Genomic DNA, 22,280 nt, shown 5'->3' on the forward strand with positions numbered 1-22,280 from the left:
AGTGCTGCTGCACATGCTTTTCTTCTAGGGGAGGCGGGAACAAACATGCAGCAGCTGCGAGTTGGGGTGTTGGCAGCACTACCACCAGGATGCTCAGAGTCTGCTAAACTGACCAGTTTATAAAAATCCATATAGGACAGAATGGAAGGTATGAGAGAATATATTTGATGTGAACATGCCCTTGATTTGAGAAGCATGAAAACAAGGAAGGAAATGAGGATACACAGGGGACCTAAGAACATGAAACAGATCTTCCTTTTACAGAAATATTTATGGTAGAACCTTGAGTCGCTCTTCACACACTGTGAAATACAGTTCCGCCCAGCAGGCCCATGTCCATGACTGCACTGGTCTATTACTGTAGGTATCTCTGCCCCAATTCTAGATCACATCACCTCACACACTTTGCTTAGCAGTCCTCACTAGAACTTTCTCAAGCTCTGTTAAGACTCAAGAGACATCCCTGCTGGAGCTAGTGTTCGAAGTTGGCTCCATTAACTTTTTGTTGCCCTTCCACTGACACCCAGCAGAAGGCAGGTAGGGACTTTCTGTAGGATCTCAACAGGATCTCCCTCATGGCCTTTTCTTATACAACATTACAGACAATGTTCTATGCAGCCTGCATTCTGCTGCTGCCAAAACAAAGAGCTCAGACGAGCAGTCAGAGAAGCTTACTCTCTGTGCTAGAAGCCACAGCAATATATTGGCAGTTGTGGGCTTAGGACCAACGAGCAGTTTAGCCATGGGTTTTCCATTTGCAGCAGCAGCCGTCTAGGTGCTAGTGGGTTACATTCATCCCAGCTACTGCCCCTGTCTATGTGAATCCAGAGGAGACTTCAGCCACAGGCCCCTCAGGGCAGGGGAGGCGGACCACGGAGGGAGGCATTAAGTGCCCCCAGTCTCGGTGCAGGACCCCAGTTTCGTGAAGGTGCAGGAGAGGAATTCCCATGGCGTCCCCCCCCAGGAAGGTTCCGTCCGGGGTGCTGCGGTGGGTTGAGTGGGCGCACAGGGAGCGGGGCGAACCCCTGGCGAGCAGGCACCAGTGCAGACCTATCAGACAGAGGATCGGGCGCAGCACGGCGGCCTCTTGCTTCGGAGTCGGCCAGGCCGGCTCCGGGCGGCGGGAGTTGCCCTGAAGAACTGGGCCGGCGGCGCTGCTTTCTCTCCACTGCTGGGCTGGAGCCTCCCATGGGCAGCGCCCCCAGCTCCTCCCTGCTCGGTAGCGCCGGTCCGAGCCCCTCCTCCCGTTTCCGCTGGCAGGAGCTGGAGCCGTGTCCTACCGTGCCTCTGCGGCTCCCCCACCACTCGGCCCCATCCGGCCCACCCGGCCCGGCCTAGCCCAGCCCAGCCCAGCCCAGGGTCGCGCGGGTGAGACTTGGCGCCGCGGGGGCAGTGGAAATTTGCGGGCGCTTCCCGGCCGTGAGAGATGGCAGGAGCGGGGCGGCGAGGGGCAGCCGGTGCCGGGGGGTACTGGTCTTAGGGACCGGGGGCCGCCGGCCTGGCGGTTGGAAGCTCTGGGGTGTGACGGGGTCCCTGTGGGTGTTGGCAGGGTGGGGGAGCGGGAGAATCGTAGGGGTAAGGAGTGTGTGGTGAAAACAGTACCCTCCTCTCCCCCGCCATGGTCTGTGTAATTTTTGCGGAAACGGGAAAGTTAGTTCAGAGGGACGAGACGATCCCAGTGGCGTCTGCATGCGCGCGTCGTGCTCCCCGCCGAACAGTCCGCGGTGCCCACTCCTGACGGGAGCGGATGGCGTCGGTTGGGGATTTGTCCCTGCCACCGGTGAAATGCGCCCGCAACAACGTTGCTTGCAGGCGTGGGGGCCTCCTTTCTTCTCCCCTTGCACAATGTCGGAGGGTGCAGCAGCGTGAGGGCGCCGAGCCGAGCCGAGCCGAGCCTTGGTTGGGCGGGAGCGCGAAGAAGTCCCCTTGAGGGGCAAAGCGCAGTGGGACTCCGAGAGGGAAGCCCGGCTGGCAGGAGGGAGGCCGCGGTCCGGTGGGCGATGGAGGAGCAAGATCATAGGTGGCCGATAGGCTGACAGCTCTCCTCGGCTGCCGCCCATAGAGGTGGTGCCAGTAGTCCCTGCCTTCCCCCTTCTTATGCAAAACTTGATTCCAACTTTGCCTTTTTCTGTTGAAGCTTTTGGAAACTTTTCTTGCCCGATCTTGGATCTTGCTTGTCACCGTGCTCCTGATGGGAGGTGGGAGCTCTGTGAACTGTGCCTCACTCAAAAAGGCCTATCAGTTCCAGAAATTCCAGATGAGCAGAGAGGAGCACCTGTGATATGGGGATGCTGTGGTAGGGGAAAACAGATTACAAGAGTAAATAAAGCTGCCGTTCTTTACTTGGTCCTTTTATCAACTTATTTTTTTTTTTTTTTTCTTCCCCCCTATGCTTTTACTCTGCTTGGTTTTGTAGTTTGTAACATAGGGCTAAGAATGGGGGCACCTGATTTTCCTGCCCAGCTGAATTGACTTTGGGGTAAGTCATCTGGGATTTGACTGAGAAAAATTTGGACATTATTCAGAATAGCTGTGAGAGTCAAATCGTGTGGCTTGTTTGGGCTGTTACTTCTAGATGGGTCTAAACTTTACCTGTGGATGCCAAAATTTAACCTATTACTGTAGCAAAGTAATAACAGGTGGCAGAGGTAGTTTTAATGGTTTGTTTGTTAAGTTGATAGATTAAGTCTATTTGAAGTCTATCTGAAGATATCTGATGAAGTTGATAGATAAAGGCTGGTCTCTCTTCAAGAAGGTACTCTTAGAGGTGCAGGAGCAGGCTGTCCCCACGTGCTGAAAGGTGAGCTGGCAGGAAAGAAGGCTGATCTGGCTGAATAGAGAGCTGTGGCTGGAACTTAGGAATAAAAAGAGAATTTATAACCTTTGGAAGGAGGGGCAGGCTTCTCAAGAGGAATACAAGAATTCTGTGAGGTTATGCAGGGAGAAATTAGAAGAACCAAAGCCCAACTAGAGATGAGCCTGACCACCACTGTGAAGGTGACAAGAAATGTTTCTATATTAGCAACAAGTGTAGGGCTAAGGAGAATCTCCATCCTCTGATGAATGCAGAGGGAAACATAGTGACAGAAGATGAGGGAAAGGCTGAGGTACTAAATGCTTTCTTTGCCTCAGTCTTTAATAGTCAGAACTGTTGTGCACCAGGTACTCACCCCCTTGAGCCAGAAGACAGGGATGGAGAGCAGAATAAAGTCCCAAAAATCCAAAGGGAAATGGTTAGTGACCTACTACACCACTTGGACACCCACAAGTCCATAGGGCCAGATAGGATACACCCAAGGGTGCTGAGGGAGCTGATGGAAGTGATCGCTAAGCCACTTTCCATTATCTATCAGCAATCTTGGCTAACTGAGGAGGTCCCAGTTGACTGGAAGTTGGCTAACATGACGTCCATCTGCAAGTAAGGCTGGAAGGAGGATCTGGGGAACTACAGACCTATTAGTCTAAACTCGGTGCCAGAGAAGGTCATGGAGCAGATGATCTCGAGTAACATCACATGGCACATACAAGAGAACCATGTGATCAGGCCCAGTCAACATGAGTTTGTGAAAGGCAGGTCCTGTTTGACCAACCTGATCTCCTTCTGTGACAAGGTGACCCACCTAATAGATGGAGGAAAGGCTGTGGATGTTGTGTACTTAGACTTCAGTAAGGCCTTTGACACCATATCCCATAGCATTCTCCTGGAGAAACTAGCAGCTCATGGCTTGGATGGGTGTACTCTGCAATGGATAAAGAACTGGCTGGATGGCCAGGCCCAAAGAGTTGTGAATTGAGCCAAATCCAGTTGGCGGCCAGTCATGAGCGGTGTTCCCCAGGGCTCAGTATTTGGGCCAATTCTGTTTAATCTCTTTATCAATGATCTGGATGTGCGGATTGAGTGCACCCTTAGGAAGTTTGCAGACGACACCAAGTTGGATGGGAGTGTTCATCTGCTGGAGGGTAGGAAGGCCATACAGAGGGATCTGGACCAGCTGGATCGTTGGGCTGAGGCCAATTGTATGAGGCTTAACAAGGCCAAGTGCTGGGTCCTGCACTTGGGTCACAATAGCCCCAGGCAGAGCTACAGGCTTGGGGAAGAGTGGCTGGGAAGCTGCCTAGCAGAAAGAGTCCTGGGTGTGCTGATTGACAGCCAGCTGAATATGAGCCAGCAGTGTGCCCAGGTGGCCAAAAAGGTCAACAGTATCCTGGCTTGTATCAGGAATAGCGTGGCCAGCAAGACTAGAGAGGTGATCGTGCCACTGTACTCAGCACTGGTGAGGCCCTACCTTGAATACTGTGTTCAGTTTTGGGTTCCTCATCATAAGAAAGACTTTGAGGTACTAGAGAGAGTGCAGAGGAGGGTCATGAAACTGGCAAGTGGCCTGGAGCATGAGTCTTATGAGGAGTGGTTGAGGGAACAGAGACTGTTTAGCCTGGAGAAAAGGAGGCTGAGGGGAGACCTTCTTGCTGTCCACAACTACCTGAAAGGAGGTTGTAGCATGGAGCATGTTGGTCTCTTCTCCCAAGCAGCAAGTGATAGGACAAGAGGAAATAGCCTCAAGTTGTGCCAGGGGAGGTTTAGTTGGATATTAGAAAAAAATTCTTTACAGAAAAGGTTGTCAGGCATTGGAAGAGGCTGCCCATGGGAGTGGTGGAGCCACCATCCCTGGAGGTGTTTAAAAGGCATATAGATGAGTTCCTTAGGGACATGGTTTAGTGCTAGAGTTGTGTTAGGTTGGACTTGATGATCCTGAGGGTCTCTTCCAACTGAAATGATTCTATGATTCTAAGTTCTTTATGGACAGGGTGTATAATGGCAAAGAATAATAGCCACTGAATAAATGCATTTATTAAATATCAGCATACAATATGGGGCCATAGTTAGCACTCAATGATTTAAAAAATATCAAAAGAAAAAATATCATTGTGATGTGCATGTGGTTGACAACACCAAAGGAAAAACCAGCCCTCATAGTTCTGTGCCCTTGGCTTCCATTTTGATTTTTTTTTTTTCTGAGCTCCAAGAATGAAAACTGATGAAGCAAATGTAGCTTCTGCCTTTCATATTTTTAGGTCTGTGCTTTTCAAATTGCAGCTTCTACAGGCAAGACCTTTTCTGTGACATGGCTGTAGAGCTTACGTCAAATTTGGTTTGGGGCATCCACACTTTCTTTAAAACGAATTCTCATGAATAAAGCCACATGAGAAGACCTTGGGTTCAGGATATAACTAATGCAGCATCATTTGCATTATTCAGAGAAAGCCCTAAGGTTACAATGATCCTGTTCATCTCTCTTGAGAAGGGTAGAGGATTAACTGGGAATGTCAGTGTTATCTTAGTTCTTGTGGTTATTTTAACAGAAAATAGCCGTCAGAGACACATATACCACCGTCTTTGCTTTCCATGCTATTTTAAGTTATGTTCTACCAAAACATGCCAAACCTTAGCCTGTCCATGAGGGTATTTTCAGTACAACCATGTATTTTTAATGTTTAACCCTTCCTTCTCCAAATACACAAACTAAATGGTTGCAATAAAAAAGTGAAATATGGGAACAGCTCAAAATGAAATAGCAAAACAACACTTGAGACTGCAGCACTGGTTGGAGGAGTTCCTTTCACATTTGTGGCACATGTGAAATGAGCAATTTTGCACTAGGGAATCCAAGACTTTGCCTCAGTATTACTCTGTGAGAGCTGATGTGGAGTTGGTTGGGCCTTGATCAGAAGAGACTGGTTATTTTAGAACCAAGATGTTAACATTCCTGTTGCACTTGGGCATGACAATTGAAAACCAATCTCAGTTTTTCACTTTTATCATGTTTCAGTATTGCAAGTGACTGATACCTGAAAAAATGTCACTGCATTTATTTATGCATAAAAAGATAGGAGAATGCTTCAAATAAGCTAGACATGAGCCAGCAGCATGCTGTGGAAGCAAAGGTGGCCGACAATATGCAGGGTTATATTAATAAGACTGCAGCCAGTATACCAACGGAAGTGATTATCTCCCCGTACTTGGCATTTGTTAGAGAGTCTAGTATACTGCATCCAGTTTTCTGCCCTCAGAGACAAGAAAGGCTTGGATAAATTGGAGCTAGTCCCATGGAGGGCCACTAGGACTGTTAGAGGCTGGAGCACGTAATGGAACAGCTGGCCCCTGGTTAAGAGATGGGAAGCTGGGAGCATGGTATGGTAAGCCAGCTGGCAAAGCAGGTGACCCACCAGCCAGGGCCCCATCCCATTGTACAGATTAAGGCAGCCAGTGCTAAGCAAGAGTCTAGATCACCAGGCAGGTTTGTGATGCTAAGGCAAGTACAAGATCAAGTTGAGATGTGAATCAGCAGACCAGGATCAGGCCTAGTGATGGTAATTAGGGTCAGACACAGTCCAGTTATCACTGAGGTCTATAGTGATGTGGCAGCTCTGAGGTCAAGTGAGGAAATCACACCATGGATCAACAGAGTCCATGACCATAGGCAGACATAACTGGAGACAGGCACACCTACAGCATTGTTTGGACAGAGACTGAAGGCCAAAGGCAGAGCTTAAATGGAGCCCCTGGGATCATGGGCAGAGAGTGAGGGTGGAGGCAGCAGGTGAGGCTGATCAGGGCCTTTAATACAGTATGAGGATCATATGCTGAGGAAACTGGGCTTGTTCAGCTTGGAGAACCTTCTAGTACCTAAGAGGCGGTTATCAAGAAGACAGAGCTAGGCTTGTCACATTGGTATGTGGTGGTTGGATGAGGGACAACAAAGATAAGTGGAAACAAGAGGTTTGAGCCAGATACAATGAAAATCTTTTTTGCTCTGAGGATGGTCAACTTCTTCATCTCTCCTGGTCTCCTAAAGCTGCCTTCGAGGGACTGTTTCTGCGGCTCCTTGTAGCCTCTCAGATGAAACTGAATGACAGAGCTATGTTTCTTGGGGGAAAAAAACATCAAATCTGTCTCATGGGTCACTGCCTCTGGTTCAGTGATATACTTTCTTTGGTGTGTTTATAATGAGGCAGGATGTTGTTATCCAGTGAAAGATGCTGGATGCTTTCCTCAATTGCACAGGTGTTTCTGGGAAAGTCACGTGTTTCTGTGAGTTGTCTTTTGCCACAGTTACGGGCTGTGCTTCATCTGTGTTTCAGCCCCTACCTCACTTTTCCTTCTCAGCCTGATTTTGAAAGCATTTCCTCTTTAGGCTCTATTAAACTGTTTCTTCTGATATTCCAAGCACTTGCATTAATTGCTGTCAAAAAATAAACCTTGAAGACTAGAGTTTGTAAAATAAGGCATGATCCTTGGGCAGAGCCCTGCTGCTTTTGCTGTGACTGCAGGCATAGTTAAACAGGAGGCATCTGACCTCCGTGCTTCATGTGGAAGAAGGAAGAGATAGGAAATGTGGGATCCCCAGTAGGTCATGAACTGCATTTTGATGGAAGTACGAGGCTGTTAAAATGCCTGTTGAGGAGAGGTGAAAAAATCCTATTGTTGAAAAGCTTTTAAAATCAAGAATATTAAACACACAGGCATGTTCTGGGAATAGTTCCAAGGAGATGAGGCAGACTAGATCATAAATGTGTTCTCCAATAAGCCTTTAAATAGACAAAGGTAGTAATTAAGCTTAGCATTTCTTCACAGTGATGCGAATATGATGTGATACTATGATAACACTGAAGTAATAACATTGGTTTAAAAGATTTGAAGTTTGCATTAATGTTTGTTTCAAAAGGCATAACAGGAAAATTTTTCATATTTAAGTTGTTTTGAAGGCACTTTTTACTTTTACTGTCAGAGTTCTCTTTTCTAATGCAAACTGTCACGTTGTTTTAATGACTGGTATTTCTGAAGGTGGAAGTGACTAATAGCTAGGGTGTTTATTTCCATAGTCCCTGTTACGAATGCAAGGAAACAAACTGCATTAACTAGTGAGAAGCCAGTTCTATTTCTGAGGCCAAGTCACGGCATGTCTTTAGAATCAGCTGAACTCTGTGAACTGAGCTTTAGTTTCTACACTAATATTGTTAAAGTAGAACTGTCTTTGCTGCAGACAGTTAAATGATTTATAATTTCTTGGACTGTTCTGTGTATACTCATAATAAGGATATGACAGAGTATATAAACCTTATGTAGGCATAGGACCACAAGAGCTTTATTATCTGTATGTGGAAGGAGGCAGGGCTAGGCTGGAGAAGGAGCTTGGGTGGAATAAGTGAAAATGCAGGAGTCTTGAGAAGGCGGTAGGCTAAGGGAGAAGAAGTCTGCGGCCCTCTTCTGGGTGGAAAGTCTGCAAAGGAAGGCTGAGGTGGTACACTGAACAGAGAGCTGAAATACCACACCCAGCAGGTCTGAGGGAGACTTAACTCAAAATCTTGTGACTTGTCCTGGGGAGCAGGGTTTGGCTCAAATTCTAGAGAGCAGAAGGCTCTGCGAGTTTTCCTGTATTGAGTGTCCTTCAAGTTCAGTCCTAACTAAAGTCATTCGACCTGAAGGATTGAGGGAGGCAGGGCTTGACATTGAAAGAATCCTGGGATTAGGACATCGGTGGGAAGGACTCATTGGAAAGAAAGTGTTGTGACAAAGCTAGACAAATAGTAATTTCTGATTTATAGTTTTATCTGTATTCAGGGGTTGCAGAGTTCTCTATAGCCTCTAGGTAATCATTAATAATTTCCAAATGAATATGGGTATAGAAAGGCAAAGCCTGAGAGACAACATTGTATACACTGGTGTTACTAACCCAAATTCCTAGTCTTTTGCAGTTTGGTCTCCCCAAGTGCCTTGTGGCAGTATGTTCACAAATGCTTTATATGGTGATTGCAGTTGTACTCAAAACTCATGCTGAGCACAAGCTAGGAGACTTTCTGTTTGGATTTGCTCACTTCTAAAGGCTGAATAATTCAAGAATGCTTTTGAAAGTGTATTTTCCTTTCTCTGTGTCTGTTGCTGTCTTTTACCCCTAATTCTGTGTACAGTTCAGTGTAAGGTGGTTCTGCCCAGGGTGTTCAACTAGCTTTATTTTGAGGAGTTCTTTGGTTTCTCGTTATCCCCATTATCCCCAAACCAGCTTTGTGTTGCATTTAATGTCGACTCTAAACTTACGTGAATGCAGAAAGTGCAGCTGAAGTTGTGAAGGCAATGTTCTAAGAACATCTAGCATGTTGTTTGTACTTGAGGACAGTGTGCAGAGTATTGTTTATATGTATTTATATACAGGTGGACAAAATACCATCAGGGGAATGGGATAATGGCTCTGGCAAGAGAAGAGACATACTAACTAGCAGACAGAAGCATGTTTCCTTCTAAAATAAAAACCTAAATGGCTGGCTTAAAAGCCTGTAGATGAAACCTTCCAAATATAAATAAAGTGATTCTCTTTCATACAGCAGAGTGTTTGGATCTCTCCAGTGCTTCTGCTCTGTCTCATGAAGTTTTGCCAAGTAACAGTGGCTCTGAGTCTTAAAAAAGCTCTCGCTGATATATTTCCCAGAAATGGAGAAAGTGGCAGGACAGGCAAGACTTGAATTTTGTAGCACCTGGGACACTATTGATAGCAGTAGAGGCAGCTATGAATAGCATATAAATTGTGTAGACAGCTGTTGCTGAGCTATTTGGTGCCATAAGAGATGAAGAGCAAGAGAGAAGAACCGCAATGCTAGAAAGATTTCCAACTTATTCCCCTCACAACCGCTTGGGATGGAAGAGGGGCTAGATCCTACACTGTGAAGTTTCTCCTGTTTCAGGACAGTATTTCAGGTGAATATGGTTGTAGATTAGGATAAGAGAGCCATGGTGAAAGTACTTTCTGGGACCAATAATCCATAGAGAAATATGAAAGAGAGGAAGAGGCTTCATTGTGAACAGGAGCTTTTTGAAATTGTTCTCTATTCCAAATATAGAAGGCCAAGTGAAAAGGACTGTGAAGCAGAGAAGGGGTCTTCTAGGAAGAACCAGGAGGAGGTCGTGCTTGACCAACCTCATTGGCTTTTATGAGGACATAACAAGGTGGATGGATAATGGCAGGGCGGTGGATGTGGTCTACCTTGACTTGAGTAAGGCATTTGACACAGTCTCCCACAGCATCCGCACAGCTAAACTGAGGGAGTGCGGTCCGTATGATCGAGTAGTGAGGTGGACTGTGAACTGGCACAAGGAAAGAAGCCAGAGAGTCGTGGTCATGGGGACAGAGTCTAGTTGGAGGCCTGTATCTAGTGAGAAGTGCCTCAAGCGTCAGTACTGGGGCCTATATTATTCAATATATTCATCTATTATTTGGATGAGGGAATAGAGTGTACTATCAGCAAGTTTGCTGACATCACCAAGCTGGGAGGAGTGGCTGACACGCGAGGAGGCTGTGCTGCCATCCAGCAAGACCTGGGCAGGCTGGAGAGTTGGGCGGGGAAAAATTTAATGAAATGTAACAAGGGAAAGTGTAGAGTCTTGCATCTGGGTAGGAATAACCCCAGGTTCCAGTAAAAGTTGGGGCATGACCTATTAGAGAGCAGTGTAGGGGAAAGGGACCTGGGGGTCCTGGTGGACAGCAGGATGACCATGAGCCAGTACTGTGCCCTTGTGGCCAGGAAGACCAGTGGCATCCTGGGGTGTATTAGAAGGGGGGTGGTTGGTAGGTCGAGAGAGGTTCTCCTTCCGCTCTACTCTGCCCTGGTGAGACCCCATCTGGAATATTGTGTCCAGTTCTGGGCCCCTCAGTTCAAGAAGGACAGGGAACTGCTGGAGAGAGTCCAGCGCAGGGCAATGAAGATGATTAAGGGAGCAGAGCATCTCCCTTATGAGGAAGGGCTGAGGGAGCTGGGTCTCTTTAGCTTAGAGAAGAAGAGAGTGATGGGTGACCTTATTAATGTTTGCAAATATATAAAGGGTGAGTGTCATGAGGATGGAGCCAGGCTCTTCTCGCTGACAGCCAATGGTAGGACAAGGGGTAATGGGTTCAAACTGGAACACAAGAGGTTCCACTTAAATTTGTGAAGAAACTTCTTCTCAGTGAGGGTAGCAGAACACGGGAACAGGCTGCCCAGGGAGGTTGTGGAGTCTCCTACTCTTCTATGTCTCCTCCATGTGTCTAGAAAAAGTCCTTATCTCACTTTCGTCAGTTTGCTATTTTTGCAGGACAGGGTGGTGCTGTTACAGCCTTGAAAGTACCAGTATGAATCGGAGAAAGTGAGTTGCTTTATGTTCTTTGGTTTTGTGTGATTTTTCACTCCAACAGTGGTCTGTTGTACTAGAAGCAAAGATGAGAAATTGAGACTAGTGCAAGAAAGTTCAGCAGGATAGATCTGGCTTAATTTCTGTTCTTGCTGCTGTAAACAGCTCAGCAGATGTCTTGGTGATGATAGGGAACCTACATGCAAAGGGGAAGAAGCACTGTTTTTTTCTGACTAATATTTCTGTTTAAATTGACACACACATTTTGCATTTTTCCTTAATCTCTGTTTTCCCTTTGGTTTCTATGAGTCTGTTTTAATATTTTGCTTATTGTCTTTATTTAAATTTGAGTACAGGTGAAATCAGTGTATTATGAGAACAGTGTTTAGACTTAACCTCTTCTGTTCAGCAGCAGGTGGGATTTGAAAAGAACTTTCCTGGCTTTTTCCTCTCTTCCACCCCCAATGCTTCCTTTCTGTCTTCCTGAGGTAATTATGTTTGTGATGGAAGATGAGTCCAAAAGGCAGCAAAGTTCACTTTGGTCTTCATCTTTCTAGGTTTGGTCTCTGACTTTTCCATTGGCATAGATCCAATTACCTCTAGTAAGCAAGAGATCTGAAGGATACTTGGAGTCAGTCAATCTGATCTTTAATGCTGCTTGCATTGACATTAGGGGGAGACAAGCTGGGCCAACACTGAAACCTTATGAAACTTTCTTGTCATCTGTTATTTTCCTGCCACAAATGCGAAGAGGCCAGAGTAATGTGGTGGTTGTTGGGGTTGTCTCCAAGTGCTGCTGTAGGTACCAAATGAAATGTAACAGAGGAGGACATTCTCTTCATTATATGCAAATATTCTTCCTCTGTTTTCTTAACTGTCTCTGAGATTTGAAGGGAAGGGAAACAGGGAAGAACCAAACAGGGTTCCTACACTTGCATTAGTTCCTATATGTCTTGTCCTTTTGTGCAAGCATAGTTTTATAAACAAGCTTTGAAAATAGACTCATCTTGGAGGGACCCACTGTTACCCTCACATTTAGTGTCTTAGTGCAGCTGTAGGCCTATTGCTTTGTGCTTTTATACTCCCTATGTTCTTCAGGGATTTAGCCTTGGCTAAGAAGTGGGTGGAAAATGTGGCGTTTCATACCTTTCATTCGGTTTCTGAGATAGCAGAGGAAACAACTTCTGGCCCTTCAGAGCAAGGAGAGGTGAGAGACACCTTTCTGTTAAAGGCTGAAAGGAGTAGATTGGTAGGTCCTAGCAGTGGGAGCAGTAGAGGGATAATAGTCCACTCATGCACTTGGCTTGCCAAGGACTGTTGCATACTTCTGTGCTGCTTGTGTAAAACTTGTAAAGACAACTGCACGCAGAGAACATCTACTGTTGTATATATTGGGATGAGTGATGAGAGATTATGGTCTGTGAAGGAAAAAAAATCTCCCTGCAATTGGGCAAGGCAAACGACATGTTAGGTGAGTCTAAGAAAAATAAATGTTGAAGCTTTCTCTTACTCTTGTGTAAATCATCATTATAGGCGGTGCCACACAGTGGCTTAGTCTTGGGGATATGGCAAAGATGCATTGACCTTGGGATACTGTTTATATAAGGGAGAACTGGGAAATATTCAAAGTGAGATTTTTCAGTATCAGGGCAGTAGTTCTGTTGTCTAACTGCCATGGAAAATGTCACTTGTAGGACGTGTATGTTTCTGAGAGAAAAATACAGGAAGTATACAACTAGCTTAAAACCTGTACATTTGCTATTGAACATAAACAGCTTCTGGATATTTCTGTTGCAAGAAAAAGAATGAAGAGATAGTTTGGGGTGTTAAGCATTGATATAGGTAATATCTGTATTTGTAGTAGATGAGACAAAATGTTAGAGTATGCAAGATAACCTACGAAATTTCATGCAGTAGAATTTAAGACAGTTATCTTAGGCATAAAATGTCTCTCCTGTAAGACTGTTCTGTGTTTACATTTTGTAATAATTTTTAAAAAATACTTTTTGCATGTGTACCATGTTTGGAATCATACTGAATGGTGTTCTGTTGATTCCAGTGTCCTACAAAAACTCTGTTCTGCTTTTGGGTAATGGAGTACACCGGGGGAAAAATAGTTGGGGAAGCTTGAAATGGTTGTTACTTGTTCCAGGAGTTTTCTATCTATTTGTCCTTGTGACACTTGAAATGATTGTTGTATTGCGAGCTCTTTCATCTTCTTTCCACCCCTTTAAAATTTGATACTGCAGAAGTTAATGTAACATTATAATTTTTAAACTGCCATGTATATGAAAGTGAGACATCCCACAGCAGCCTTAACTCTGTACCTAGAAGAGAAAGCCTATCAAGTGAGTGTCTTAAGTTACACCATTATGTAGCACCGGCCTCTGGGATGTACTGTTTGGCAAATATTTATATTTCAAACCCGGTCCAAGTCTATGCCAGTGTCAAAATATCATATGCTAATTATGCTAAATGATCATGTTACACAAGTAAATGGGCATAGGCTTGATTCCCAGAATGCTGATCTGTGAATCACATCATAAAGGTGTACAAAAGGATCCACATCCCTCAGAGAGAGAAGATAAATAGGATCTTTCAAATATTTTTCTTGTGTGTATGTTAGTATGCGATTTTGTCCCCTTTGCATTATGTTACTAAAATCAGTTTCACAGAAGACTGAAAAATTAGTATCCCATCTCTAATGGATGTCTAGAAATTACCTCACTTTCTTTACCTTACTGATAAGTGTTAGCTGTGGGATTTCAGGTACCCTTTACTATAATTCAAGGATTTTTTTTTCAAAGGTGTCCATTTCTACTAAGAAGATAGGACTTTGTCCTGATGAGGACAATGTAAAACATGCTTTTTACTTTCTATGAAACATGCATATTAAAAAGCTTGCCAGCCTTGACTTCTAGTATCTGTTGTTAAAATAAAATGGGTGAATGCCTTGCTAGCATGTTGTTGAGTGAAATACTTGTAGTTATCACTCAAAATTGAATGCAGTGTATTGCAAAAGCAGTTGTAGGAAAAAACTCAGTAGAGAAGTCAGACCTAGAGGATTAGTAGAGGCGGTCATCAGTTATATCTTAAAACCACCACTTACTGTGATTTTTTTTTTTTTTTAATGTCCATAAAACACTGTAAGCCCTAATTGTTCTCGTTGTTGTGTAATGGAATCAAAAAGGCCTTGTGAAATGCTTTGTGATGGTATGTTTTTGGGAGGCAGCCATTTGGAATAAGATGAATGTTTTAACATATAGGATGTATTGAACAATGAGTTTTAAATGTTTGAGGTGCTGTTGTATGGGGACAAGTTGGCACTGTGCTTTACCAATGCAGTGGACTATGAAATCTTCTAGAGTGACCATGAATACCTCATTGAGGCAGGTCTGTTTTTCATTTGTCAAGTTTGTTTTGGAGTGTGTGCAGGGTTATTGCTCCCAAATTCTTTGTATTGCACCCAGCAGAGTGAGGCACAGAGATGAGGGCCTGGGAAGTACTGTACAAGTACAGGCTCTGAAGTTTAATCCAAAACTAGTTCAGACAAGCAAGGTGGGAAAGAGAAGTATGAGAACAGATTTAGGTAACTTACTTGGCTGTCTTACAGAAATAACTTGATGACCTGGTTGTGTCAAAAGCATGTATTTATAAAATGTGTGTAACATGGTGATGTGTTCCACAGTTGGGCAGAAACCTCGTTTGTGTCTGATATTAGTGACTTTTTGGCATAAGTTTCTGTTCTTTGTCATACAAAGAACTTGTCCAATTAAATGGATAATGTTAGATCAGATCTTCAGGAACGTTATTAGAAGTCCTGCTGAGGTAGCATAAGGAAAAGTTCCTCTAGCCAGCAGCCTTGGGGTTGGCCTTTGGCCAGGTCAGGATGATTTTGTTTATAGAAGTCTCTGTTTTAAACTGGATTCTGAGGCCTTGAGGCAGAATTGTGAATGATCCTGTCCAATAAGTTATGAAGTAATATGATATAGCTGAGCTTTAATGTGCCATAAACTTAAATTTCCATGTATGAGAACACCTCACTGGCAAAAGATAAATCAGTTATGGGGAAAAGGGAATTATTTGTCCCAGATGTATTGTTAGGAGTTAATTGCCGGCTCTTTTATGTTGCTTGAACCTGGAATAGTTGCCCCTATCATTCATTAACTTAAGAGGTTCTTTTTGGTGCTACAACTGTCACCAAGAAAACATGTTTTCTTATTGCTTCTGCTGCCTTGGAATATCTGATTTGTGGCCTTTTCCCACAGGTAGGTTTTTACTTAAGTTTTTTAATACAGAGAAAAATTTTCACTTGAGTCTTCAGTGGCATGTGTAACCTAATCTTACTAATGATAAGGTGAGGCTGTCTCTTACTTGTTTGTCATGTGAGAGAAGTCATGGAGGAATGTGATCACTGATGGAGCACTATTTTCTGCTCTTCCTTAGTTTGTTGTCCTTATCGCTCATAACCAAGTTCCTGCAGAGCTGTCGTCCCCAGCTACCTTCCATACAGTGGTTCTTGGGCATGGCTGCCTCTGAAAGTAGCTGGGGGCTGCTTCTCTCTGGTCTGAGCTGGTCCATGGTACACATTTTGTTGCTTGCCATGTATTGTCTGCACCTCTGGAACATCTTTCTTATAAGGAAAGACAGAGAGCTGTTTCTGGTCAGCCTGGAGAAGGCTGAGAGGGGATATTATCAATGCTTATAAATATCTCAAGGGTGGGTGTCAAGAGGATGAGACCAGACTCTTTTCAGTGGTGCCCAAGGATAGGATGAGGGGCAGCAGGCATGGACTGAAACATAGGAGGTTCCATCTAAACATGAGGAGAAACTTATTTACTTTGAGGAGGACAGAACACTGGAACAGGCTGCCTGGAAAGGCTGTGGAGTCTCCTTCTGTGGAGACATTCAGAACCCACCTGGGCCTGTGTGGTCTGCTCTAGGTGAACCTGCTCTAGCAGGTGGGTTGGACTAGTTGATCTCCAGAGGTCCCTTCCAACCCCAACCATTCTGTAATTCTGTAATCTTGTAATCATCTCTGTGATGAAATGGAAAGGCTTAATTTTTAATAGTGATATGTGTATATATATATATTTTCACTAACCTATTTGGCAGCTATGAATTGAATTCAATTTGTTAAAGTTTTCAGTCTATTATCAGACCTTAAGCATTTTCTACTGAAGGCTTTAATCAATTAAAACCCACTTTGAATTATGATTTTTTTCAGCTGGTGTATTTGAATTCTTGACTCAGCTGTTCGGGTCTACTCTGCACATCAAGTTTATGTCACTCAGCTCCAGAAAAGCCATGTATGTTTAGGTGTATTTGTCTTGAGAAATCAAGAAAATGAACTTTATTAGAGTACCAAAACTTTAATTATTGGTGGATTCTTTCTTTTTATTATTCTTACATTATCAGTGGATTCTTTCTTTCTTTTTAGTCTTTTGCATAAAATTGTTGCCCTTATAATCCCTGAAAAATTTCCTTCAGTGTGGAAGTTAGGTCACATATCTGTAGCTCCATATAGATGTAAGTGGGATTTCAGGAGCTGTACTACTTTCCTTGCTTGTAGCTCTGATCTCTTTGCGATCATTTTCACTTGGCAGGAGCATTTGTAGTATCACAGAGGTTAGAGAGGAAAACATTAAACTTTCCATCCCTCTATAGAGCCAATATCAAATTACTTGTTATTAATGTGTTTCTTTGTACTTTGGTTCAGTTGCTGCAGATTTTCAGGTGGATGGGTGACCCTGAGGCAGCTAGGTTGCTCCCAAGCAGAAGCACAGAAGTCTTTTCCTGATATACGCTATACTTTTTATATAGTGTATCATTACAGGGTGTAGAAGTCATTCCCAAGGCTTTTACCAAGCCTATTGCTTGGGCTGACAGTTCAGTGCTTCTGAAAAAATGTTCTGGTTTGTCCTGGTTTCAGCTGGGATAGAGTTAATTTTCTTCCTTGTAGCTGGTATAATGCTGTGTTTTGAATTTAGAATGAGAAGAATGTTGATAATACGTTGATATTTTGGTTGTTGCTAAGCAATGTTTATACTAAGTCAAGGACTTTTTAGGGAGTAGGCTGGAGATGCACAAGAAACGAGGAGAGGGCACAACCAGGACAGCTGACCCAAAGTGGCCGTAGGGATATTCCATACCATATGATGTCATGCTCAGTGTATAAACTAGGGAAAAGTTGGCTGGGGGACCACTGCTCAGAAACTAGCTGTGTGTCAGTTAATGGGTGGTGAGCAGTTGCATTGTGCATCACTTGGTTTATATATATATATGTGTGTGTGTATATATATATATATATATAAAATTATATAATCCCCCTCCCCCTTTCTGTCCTATTAAACTGTCTTCATCTTAACTTACGAAATTTACCTGGTTTTCCCCCATCCCACTTCAGACAGGGGGAGTGAGTGAGTAGCTGTGCATGGTATTTAGCTGCCTGCCAGGTGAAACCACAAGAGGGGTATATGTAGGTAACAAGAATAGGGATTAGTCCTAGTTCTTTGCCTTCTATTAAGCTAATTAGTCACTCTTCCCCTTTGTGTTCCTACTGTTGCAGAACTGGGAGGCTGTTAGCTTGTATTCAACCATGTGTTGTTCTTGACTAAACTTTGCTACTCAGCTGTTTCATCTTTTCCATCCTGCCAGTTCCTTCACTGCCTGCCTCTGTATTGCCCTCAGGCTGACAGAGATTAATTGACCTAGTATCATAGAATTTTTCCTGTTTTAAAGTCCTCCCTCCATGAAGAAAGAGAATGGGGGAATTAGGAAACAAATGGTTCATCAGCTGGGGTTTCACAGAATCATAGAATAGTTTGGGTTGGGAGGGACCTTCAAAGGTCATCTAATGCAAAGCCCTGCAATGAGCAGGGACATCTTCAACTAGATCAGGTTGCTCAGAGCCCCATCCAGCCTGACCTTGAATGTTTCCAGAGATGGGGCATCTACTACTTCTCTGGGCAGCCTGTTCCAGTATTTTACCATCCTCATTGTAAAAAAATTTCTCCCCATGTCTAGCCTGAATCTCCCCATTTTTAGTTTAAAACCATTACCCCTTGTCCTGTCATAACACGCCCTGCTAAAATATAACCCCCTTTATAGCCCCCTTTTAAATACTGAATTATAGCCCCCTTTTAAATACTGAAAGGCTATAATAAGGTCTTCCTGGAGCATTCTCTTCTCCAGGCTGAACAACCCCAACTCTCTCAGCCTCTCCTCACAGGAAAGGTGTTCCATCCCTCTGATCATCTTGATGGCCCTCATTTGGACCCTCTCCAACAGGTCCATGTCTTTCCTGTACTGAGAGCTTCAGAACTGGATGCAGGACTCCAGGTGGGGTCTCCCCAGAGTGGAGTAGAGGGGCAGAATCACCTCGTTTGACCTGCTGGCCTCACTCCTTTCGATGCAGCCTAGGATAGGATGGGCCTTCTGGCCTGCAAGTACACATGGCTGGCTCATGTCCAGTCTTTCATTCCCAAGTCCTTCTCTGCAGGGTTGCTTTCAATCCCTTCATCCCCCAGCTTGTATTGATACCTAGGTTTGCCTCAGCACAGGTGCAGGACCTTGTACTTGGCCTTTTTGAACCTCATGAGGTTCGCAGGGGCCCACTTCTTGAGCTTGCCCAGGTCCCTCTGGATGGCATCCCGTCTCTCAGGCGTGTCAGCTGCACCACCCAGCTTGGTGTCATCTGCAAGCCTGCTGAGTGTGCACTCGATCCCACTGTCTATGTCATTGATGTTAAACAGTAGTGGTCCCAACGCAGACCGCAGAGGGACACCACTTGTTATTGGTGTCCATTTAGACATTGTGCCATTGACCACTACTTTCTGGATGCAACCATCCAGCCAGTTCCTCATCCACTGAACAGTTCACCCATCAAATCCATATCTCTCCAATTTAGAGAGAAGGATGTTGTGGGGGACTGTGTCAAAGACTTTACATCCATAGCCCTTCCTTTGTCCACTGATGTACTTACCTCATTGTAGAAGGTCCTGAGGCTGGTCAGGCAGGACTTGCCCTTGGTGAAGCTGTGCTGGCTGTCTTGAATCACCTCCCTGTCCATCATGTGCCTTAGGATAGCTTCTAGGACGATGTGTTCTATGATCTTTCCAGGGTGTTGTGTGGGACAGTGTCAAATACTTTGCACAAATCCAAATAGATGACATCAGTTTCTCTTTCCTTACCCACCAATTCTCTAACCCTTTTGTAGAAGGCCACCAAATTTGTCAGGCACATTTGGCCTGTAGTGAAGCCATGTTGGCTGTCACTAATCATGTTATTTTCCATATATCTTAGCATAGTTTCCAGGAGGCCTTCCTTTTTGTCCCTTTTTAAAGATGGGGGTTGTGTTTGATTTGTGTTTCATTTGGTTTTAGTTGGTTGGTTTTGCTTCAAAGCTGCCCACAGTGCATCTTTTACTTATTGGTATGATGCACTATGCAATGAAGAATTAACTGGCAAAGAACTGACACAAAGGAATGTACTTTTTTTTTGTATTTTCATGCAAGTGCTTCCTTTGATAGCAACACAGAATAATACACAGATTAAACTCTGTGTGGTGTGAGGTTTTTTTGTTTGCCTTTTTTTTTTTAATTTGTTTTGCTTTGTTTTGTTTTTTTAAACAATTGTTACTTGTTCAGGAACAGTGGTTTACAGTTGGCTAGTACCAGTCATCTACAACTGTTGCATGAGGGTCCAGTTGAAAGAATCCAGCAAAGCTCACATAAATTCCTGTTTGTTAAAGCATCCACAGCTACCCAATTTGAAATGTATTAAATGAGGCTGATGAACCTTAGATGAATGAGAAGATAGCAGCAGTATTTGCAAAGAAATAAAGTAATATGGACATGGAAATTTTCTCTTTTAAGGGAGGATGTGTAAAGAGAGAGAAAGATTAATCTTCAACATTTTTGTGGGTTAAAATGCCAAAACTGTTTAGTGACTTTGTCCACTTTTTTTCTCTGCTCTCAGGTTGCAGAAGCTGTATATTTGTGTACCCGTGTTTCAAATTAGCATCTGTTAATTTGTCTTATATACTTTTCTTTGCATTATCATAATTCCATGGATACCCACTCAGAACAAACATGAAGTACTTAAAATTGAAAATGTACAGTATTATTATACATGTCGTCCTATCTTTTAATTTGCTAGTCTTCCAAGATTCTTAAAAGAAAGCTTTTGATTGTGTTCTGTCACATACAAGAAGGGGAGGTTCACTGAAACTGAGATGGGAAAAACAATGAAAGAAAATGGTGTACTTCTTTTCATACAGCATATCATTATTATAGATTGTAGAAGTCATCATCGAGGTTGATGGTGCAGTTGTAAATTTTGTGCATGTAAAACAGTTTGTGGGTACAGTTAGGTAATGAATACTTAAATAAAATACTAAATAAATCCTACCTATTAGTAAGTATTAAATGTTTGGTTTCAGCTCTTAAGTCTGTTCTACACCTAGGAAGTTCAACTAGGGATTTTCAAGTGGAAACAATTTTACTGTTTACTGACTGCTATGAGATTCTTGTCTGTTCCTGTGAGAGTACAGTACTCAGCATTTCAAGACTGCACATGACCTAATATTTTCTTAAGTGAAGTACTGTCAGGCTCTCTGCATCATGGTTTCTCTGCTCTGATCTGACCATGGTGCCCACAAACTTCTGTCAAGGGACTGGTGAACTTCTGGTACTGTAAAAGCATGGCACATGAATGAGTCATCATGTGATGGGAAGGCTGGTGCGTGAGATTGGATGTGCGTTCATTATTCAGCAAAAATGGAGGCATTTTCCTCCTGTTTCAGTAGCTTTGCCATACAGTGGGAGTGCATTATGGGAGTGTCAGGAAAAAGAGAGAAAGGAAACAGGCTGTAGACCCCTGGGGAATTAGTCTGCTCACAGCTGTGAGAGTCAACAAAGATGATGGGAAATAACCCTTGGGTTGATGAGTTTTGTAAAAGTGGATGGATGTCAAACTAGATGCTGTACTAAGAGATTCCCAAAGGATGGTATAATGCATGTGCTGGTTGTGGTACCTGAGCATGCCCATGCAGCAAAATTGTATTATCACGCTGAGAGTGTGTATAAAGCAGCAGCACTGCCGTGAAAGTATGTAGCTGAGCAAAGTGATTTTGAAATTTCTGTATCTGATGAACTCCATCCTCTTCTGGTTTAGAGACTTTGGCATTCCTATGACAAATTTATAAACATCGATTTTAATAATTTTTAAAATAAAACACATTTAAATAATGTGTTTCTCTCTTGTCTTCCTAAATATTTAGCTGTGCTTCAGAGATCCAGATGCTTACTGTGATGTAATGCCTGCTGCTGATACTGGTGTGAACAGTGTATAATTTTTTGACAGATTTCATAAAACTGCTGAACAAAAGTAGCTGTGTAATGTGAGTGACTGTTTTTGTATGTGTAACTGAGAGTCATGGGAGCATCTCAAAGCCAAGTATTACATCAGACTCTGCATACCAGGCAGCGATTTAGTATGGCCCTGCTGGATTATTGGTACTCTCAGAGTTTGTGTCAGCAAGTCTGCTCATGATTGACATGAAGTTTTAATCTAAATTAATGATATTAGATGTGGGTCCCATCTTTAACTATCATGGTCAGATACTTGACACTATTCTGTAACTGGCATCTTTCATGCTAGTGATGGTTCTTATGGAGCAGATATGGTGAAGATACAGGCCAAGGGTGACCACCTGTGTTGTAGAAACTTTCGAAAGACTTGCTTACAGCCACATTAAAAGCCTTGTGTATATATGACCTTATGCATCTTGGTACCCATATTGATATGTTTGTCATGAAGGAAAGACATAGAGGAACTGGGGACACTGATTTAAATTTTCTTGAAACAAATGCTGCTAATTAAGCACAGAAGCTGTGTGTGAGCAGCCCCAAACATTCCTCAATGCTACAAACATATGCCAGCACTATTTGTGAATGCAGAACAGGAAACCCTAGTATAAGCATTTGCCAGCTGTTAATGCCATTTCAAATGCCATTTTTAAAGCATATATACATGTACAGGGTGTTTCAAAAAGATGGACCCAGTTTCAAAGATACAGCGATTTCAAACTGGATCCATCTTTTTGAAACACCTTATCCTTATT

The 22,280-nt window shown here is 43.5% G+C and overlaps 1 protein-coding gene across 2 annotated transcripts in view; it reads left to right on the forward strand.

Moving 5' to 3' along the window:
- Positions 1-1,220: 1,220 nt before the first annotated feature.
- TSPAN9 (tetraspanin 9) overlaps positions 1,221-22,280 on the forward strand; it is a 156,902-nt gene continuing 135,842 nt past the window's right edge. The window contains exon 1 of one of the 2 annotated variants that reach the window (XM_065849067.2): positions 1,221-1,368. The gene's annotated coding sequence lies outside the window, so the exon portion shown is untranslated. The remainder of the gene's footprint in view (positions 1,369-22,280) is intronic. The other variant, XM_071815052.1, reaches the window with a different exon arrangement.

This window comes from Patagioenas fasciata, chromosome 1 (genome assembly GCF_037038585.1).
Source record: "Patagioenas fasciata isolate bPatFas1 chromosome 1, bPatFas1.hap1, whole genome shotgun sequence".
NCBI lineage: Eukaryota > Metazoa > Chordata > Aves > Columbiformes > Columbidae > Patagioenas > Patagioenas fasciata.